Raw genomic sequence first — 6,715 nt, forward strand, 5'->3', positions numbered from 1 at the left:
CAGTTTGAGAACCACTGCTCTAGCATGTGGAACAACAGATACAATGCTTTCATCATAGTGCTCAGTATTTAATATCTTGCAACAAAATAAACCTATTTTTAGAGGTGATATATTGTGGTATCTGTTTTTCTTTTCTCCACTTGTCTGCCATTTGAGTCCAGTCCACACGACATGGCCAAATCAAATGCTGTGCACACTGAGCCAGGGCATTTCACTTTAACTGACAATAATGCCCCATACAGAAGTTAGGGGTGTTGAACATGGGGAAGTTCAGGAAAACACAATTGGGGGACCCAAAAAGGGTCTTGGTAGCTACCACTTGTGCTTCAGAAGCAGGGAGGAGGGGAGACTAAGGTAGAAGGGGAAGAGGGATTGGCAATACAGGGAATGAATTTCCATCTTTATGTTAAGCTGTATCCTTCCGTCCCCTTCACAAGCACTAACAGTGGTATTATTAACAACCCGGAAAACTTTGCTCCTGCTACAAAATCAGCTCATCTGAATTTACCACAATACAAATTTCAATACCTAGCATAGGCAGCCACTTGTTCCCCCATTTCCTCCTCTTCCTGCTGAACCAGGTTGGCTACAGTTTTCACTGCAATATATGGATGTTGGATTTTCTAAACAGAACTTTGATCTTTTTGAGGCACTACAGGTTATTCCAGGGAAGCCTATCTCAGCTTGGTGATCACACAGCCAGCTGTAGACTAAAGTGTTCCTTGTGACTGAGTTCAACAGACCCTGCATTCCCCATTTCACCAGAGGGTCACCAGTAGATGCTCACTGCCTCCGGCCCACTGCCAGCACGTTCTGAGAAGGACTCTTCTCAGGTATCCTAGAAATTAAAGCAGAATGAAGTCAATTGATTCTCAAAAAGCTGGTTGCTGGGAAAATAGCTTGCAAATTAGTTCCATGGTGCATACAGCACTATGTCTACAGTTAATATTGCTTCTGGCAACTTGTACATTTAATATGGTTTGTCCCTTATGCAGTGGCAGGAGTGTTCAAAAAGGGGGGGCAAGCAGGCACCCCCCCCAATAACTGTCAGGGACACAGAACTTCTCTGGCCCAAGGGCCACAGAGGCAGGGAAGAGAGAGCTCCTGCTGGGGTGGGAAGAAGACCAAGCTTCTCCTGGAGCCTGGGCAGGTGGGGGGCAGTAAAGTGAACTCCTGCCAGGGTGTGGGAAAGAGTGAGCTCATGCTGAGGCCGAGGCAGTGGCAGGGACCAAACTTCTCCCAAGGTCAGGGGGTGGGGAAGCGAACACCTACACAGGGGAGGCATAGAATATGCCCCTACAAAAGGGGTCAAATTTAAATTCCTGCACATGCTCCTGTGCAGTGGAGTGTAGAGAACAAATCAGACACACAAACTAAACAGTGAGAAGGGCATTGTGACAAAGTAGCAAGAAGATTATTTGCACCACTGGGGCTATCGTGTCATTGGCACTTGGCTAGAGGAGACTGTCAAGCTGGAGGACCATATGGTGGTTTGCTTTTTGTACAAAGGAAGACTAATTCAAACAGTGATGTGATTTCCTGTGGATCACTGGGAGTACTTATGGGCACATAGTTTGTCACAGGCAGTGCTTGAGGCACAAAATTGTGGTTATTGCCCTATACTCTGGTCAAAAAGACGAGAAAGTGGATGCAAATATTAGAGAATGACCCTCGTGTTCCCTTACCATCCAGCAATGGTTCACACTGACTCATTCACAAGCTATTCTTCCATATGGGACCAGAATCTGCAAGGACTTGAACCAATTTTGTGATGGATGGCTCTTTGCCCCTTTGGTAATGCGGTTTATGTTTTAGATTTTATTTATGGCAAACTTTGTATTTTGTTCTGCTTCAATGCAGCATTACAGCTGACGGCTGTTTCACTTTGCTGCTGCCAAGTCTGGAGACATCTGGCCCTGGAGAGAGAACACAAGGAGCTGCAGCCAGCTGACTGACAGGCCTAAAAACACCTGGGAGTGAACTAGTGCACCAGGAAAAGCAGCTCAGTACAAAAAGAAATTAGGAGCCCATTTATTTTCCAGGAGACATTTTATCACCTGCCACTCTCCATCCCATTGAAATAGTGTGGTAAACTGAGGTGAGTGAAGGGAACTCAGGTATGTCCGTAATGGCTGTTTGAGCAAGGGGCTGAAGGGAACACTACAGTTCCTACCCCTATACAAAGCACAATTAGATGTTGGGGAGGCAGATAAAGAACATGGATTTATTGCCCCCTGCTTTAAGATTTCACAGTGAAATAAGCTATATTACAGTTCTATACTGGACAGCAGTTAATATATGAATATATTTTAATTTCATGTGTCTAGGGTAACTGGCAGAAAGGGCAATGTTCTGGCTGAAAGTAGCCATTTGTACATATAAAATCTGTATTAAGTATTTCATCAAAGAAAAAGCACCAGCATTTGTATTTTAATGGCTGAGTTGTGGTTCTTGGCTACTGAACTGTAATAAGGATGATACACAGTACCACTGCTCCATGAAGAGCTGCTCTCTGAGGGATTTTAACTTCCTGAGGCAGTGCTCATCCTGGATGTCCCCTGGAAGCAAGAGGGGCATGGCTACTGCAGTGCCCTTCAGGAGTGCCCATCTGTGCACTCGGTCAGCTCTGGGGCACTAGGAAGGACTGTAATAATGCCCCCTGTGCATGAGATGCAAGGCTGGAAACACTTTGTGCCCGCTATACCTGGGTGCACCTTTGCAGAGGCCAGGCCCAATTTTCATCTGAGTATTTTATCACCACAATCTGTATAAAAATAAGGATGACTGAAGCTTTTATGAGATTCCTATCAGCTTTCAAGTAATTTTCTCAGCCACCTTCATTAAAAATACACCTCCCTGGAGAATTCTTTACTAGTCCCTTGGCAAGTCCCTTTACACATTTCATTGTATTTTTCACTTAAAGAAATACTAATTTGCTAAATCCAAATCGGTTCTTGAAAAGCTTTGTGTATGAATCAGCATGAATGAAGTACTCATGATGCTCCCTCGTCTAACCCTTTATGCAGTTCTTTTACTTTAATTTCAGGTAGACTTTTCAATTAGCTAACATGTCTCTTCTGAAGAAATCTGTCATCTTTTGTAATAAGGCACCTAATGGACTGCCCATTGTCACTTTTTGAGTACATATTTTTTATTTATACATGAAATATATATTTTTAAAAAGTATAAAATTACATCCCCCCTGCCTGATCATCCTGTTGTTCTAAAATGTGTTCATACACTGTTTGGGTGATACCATAAACCACTTATCTCCTTTTTTCCTGATATAAACCAAACAGTTCATGAGAGCACTTTACAATACTTAATACCAGGAGACTTTTCAAATATAAAGAAACTTCAGTTAGAGGCAATTACCTAGAAAAGGGAAAGCAATTCAGAAAAATGCAACCTAATGCATCCAGGAAGAATAATTTGAAATAAATATTCAAAAGAAGGGGACAAGGCAATAATGCTGAATCAGAGGGTGACAGAGCACAGCAAAATAGACATGAGTTTGCAATTCAAGACTGCGACAAAATGACCAATGTAAATTTGTGTTCAGATACATAGAATTGCAAAATGGAGCAAGTAAGCACTGATATATGATTCTGGTGCAATCATGTCTAGAATAATGTATTAATTTCGTGGAACCTCACTGCAGAAAGATGTGAACCATCTGGAGGGAGTTCAGAGAAAAGCAACAAAGATGATTTATTGGGCTAGAGAGATTGATTTACAAGGAAAGATTGAAATAGCTGAATATGTATAGTTTGGCTAAGGAACAATTACTGGAGGGACAAGCAAATATTATTGAAATGTTTAAAAAAAGTTTGAACACCAAGAAGAGAAAATCATTAAGGGTAGGTTGTGGGATGAGGGGTCTGCAACAAGGGTAATGGTCTGAAGCTAAAGGGAAAATTTAGGCTGGATAACAGGAAAAATATATCCCTGACAGACAGATCTATTCCGTTGTGAAATATTTTCCCAGAGGACAGGGAAGCTCCATAGCTTCTGACATTTGAAACTAGATTAGACCATCCACTAATACAATATAAATTATGCAGAGAACAATCCTGCATTGACAGAGGGATGGACTAGGTGACCTAATACGAATACACTTTTCCACCTCTAATCTCTAAATTTGGCAAACAGCAGATTAAACTGTCCCTCTCTTCAGAGGTTGGTCTCATCAAATAGTGGAATCTCTAATGGTACATGCCTCCAGAAATCATAATTTCACCTGTGATATTTATACATGGACTGTAAAATATCAGTGCCTGTATTTCCTTAAGTAATCCCTAGAAAGGAGATTTCATTTATCTGAATGCTGAGAAAATGGAACTGTATTATCTGAATTGCAGGTGTGCCCTGAGGGGATAGAACAAATTACCATGATGACTATTTATAGCACATTAGTACCTAATTGTATGTGATAAGAAATGCAAAATACCTACTGTGTTCTTAGTTACTTTTTGCTGTTGAATTGCAAGCAAAAGATAAGTGATCTATATCATTCATATCATATCCTGAAAAGCTGAGAAAACAGACTTATTGAATGCCCAGAATTTTACAGGAGGTATGCAGCAGCACATAACAGAAAAGTTAAGTACATTTTCTTTTCCTATAAACAATAATGCCAGCTTTGAAAAAGATATTCAGTGTTGTTATACCCTCGTCAGTCCCATGATATTAGAGAGACAAGGTGGGTGAGGTAATACTTTTTATTGTATCAACTTCTGTTGGTGTGAAAGATAGGCTTTTGAACTTACAGAGAGCTCTTTAATTTTTTCTTTGCAAAAAATAAGAATTGAGCAAGGCAAGTGAAATGGAATATTTGGCAAGCAATTTCCAGTTCTTGGGGTGTTTATATAAAAAGGATGCAAAGGGACAGCAATGTACAATTTTTAACATTTACATGTACAATTCAGGTAAAGTTTTTAAACAAAAATGTTTCTCTTTCACCACATGTGACTCCTCTTAAACTTGTCTATGTAAGTGGGGGACTGGTCCCGCTATTGTAGGAAACTTTTCTGGCTTATAAATTACCCCAGTGAAATGGGCTAACGAAAGGATCTGAGCATAGGGGCTGATGCAGTGTGTGCTCTGGGGCTGCCTCCAGCTCAGCTCTCTAGACCCTAGGATGACCAGATGTCCCGATTTTATAGGAACAGTCCTGACATTTGAAGCTTTTTCTTATATAGAAGCCTATTACCCCCCCCCCACCCCCATCCCAATATTTCACGCTTGCTGTCTGGTTACCCTATTTGGCCCTCTGGCTCTGGTTGCTGCAGTTCTCCTCCCAGCACAGGTCTGCTCTCTGGGCTGCTTCTGTGGCTCTGCTCCCAGCACTGACCTGCTTCCTGAGATGCTTCTCTGGTTCTCTCTGGCTGGTGTGGCCCTGCTCCCCAGCTCAGCTGGGGCCCCTGCTCTCTCTTTCGCTCAGCCCACTCTGTTCCAGGCAATTCCAGCTCACATGGAAGACAGGACCCGTCCTGGCCTCCTGACTCCCTCATTAGCCTGCCTGCCCCCTCCATCAGACTTACCTGGAGCATTGGCCTCTCCCCATTGCTTCTGGGGACAGTCAGTCTCAGAGTCCTGATTTCCCATCGACCTTTCCCCTTTCTTTTGGTACTGGGAGCTAGCCAACCAAAAAAAAACCCACTGAGTTCTAGTTAGGGGATTGTCAGTTCCCTACATCTGGATGAATCAATTTAAACATTGGCATGACATTTGGCCACTATTCATTGCTGTAGACACTCAGTCAGTCGCTACTGAATACATCAATCCTGTTAGCCATCAACTGGCTAATTCAATGAAAAATTAAGATTTAGAATCTGAGCAAATTCACAGTGCTGATGAGTAATGATCCCCACCATTTCACTGTGTCAGGTGGTTGGCTGTGTGGTTACAATCAGAAAAGGGGCACAACATAATAGGCACAACCTAGTACAATAGATCTGCTCACATCATGTCCCATGAAGAGACATATCTGCTGACTATTAATAACAAAAATAATTTTAATTACTTTATACTCCTGTTAGTGATCAAGAGCCATTTCAACCATGGGAGAGTCAGCTGGATTCTATTCTGCTCAGACAATTAGCCAAAATTTTCACTAAAGGCTGAGTCAGGGCTGTCCCTAGCTATTCTGGGGCCCTCCACAGCCCCGCTCCATGGGGGGGGGCTGGCTTGGGGGATGGGGGGAACCACCCCGCAGCACTCACCGGAGGTGTGGCTGGGGCCGGGCCGCTGCACTTCCTGCTGTCGGTGAGTGCTGGCCCAGCCCTGCTTCAGCTCTCAGGGGCAGGAAGAGGTGGGGGTAGGGCGTGGTGGGGGCCATGGGGAAGAGGCAGGCCAGGGGCTGGAGCAGCATGGTGCTGCGCGGGGCACCAGCAAATCTGGTGCCCCAAATTTCCTGGTGCCCTATGCAGCTGCATATTTTGCATATGGGTAAGGATGGCCCTGGGCTGAGTATTCCCCTACAAATCTCCATGCCATGGCAGCCCTCAACATGCAGCTCTCTCTGCTATGCTCTGTGTACACAGCTTGAACATAATGATACTGCAAGGTATGACCCTCAGCATGACCATGGGATGCTGTTCCAGGAAGGACTGCTAAGCAGAGATGGGGTCCACCTATCAAGGAAGGGGAAGAGCATATTTGGATACAGATTGGCTAATCTAGTGAGGAGGGCCTTAAGCTAGGTTTGAAGGGG

General features: G+C 43.6%; 1 protein-coding gene across 4 annotated transcripts in view; it reads right to left on the reverse strand.

Moving 5' to 3' along the window:
• The window catches only part of EPHA6 (EPH receptor A6), an 844,148-nt gene that overhangs the window by 462,798 nt on the left and 374,635 nt on the right, over window positions 1-6,715 (reverse strand). The gene's annotated exons all lie outside the window — the stretch shown is intronic.

This window comes from Dermochelys coriacea, chromosome 1 (genome assembly GCF_009764565.3).
Source record: "Dermochelys coriacea isolate rDerCor1 chromosome 1, rDerCor1.pri.v4, whole genome shotgun sequence".
Classification (NCBI taxonomy): domain Eukaryota; kingdom Metazoa; phylum Chordata; order Testudines; family Dermochelyidae; genus Dermochelys; species Dermochelys coriacea.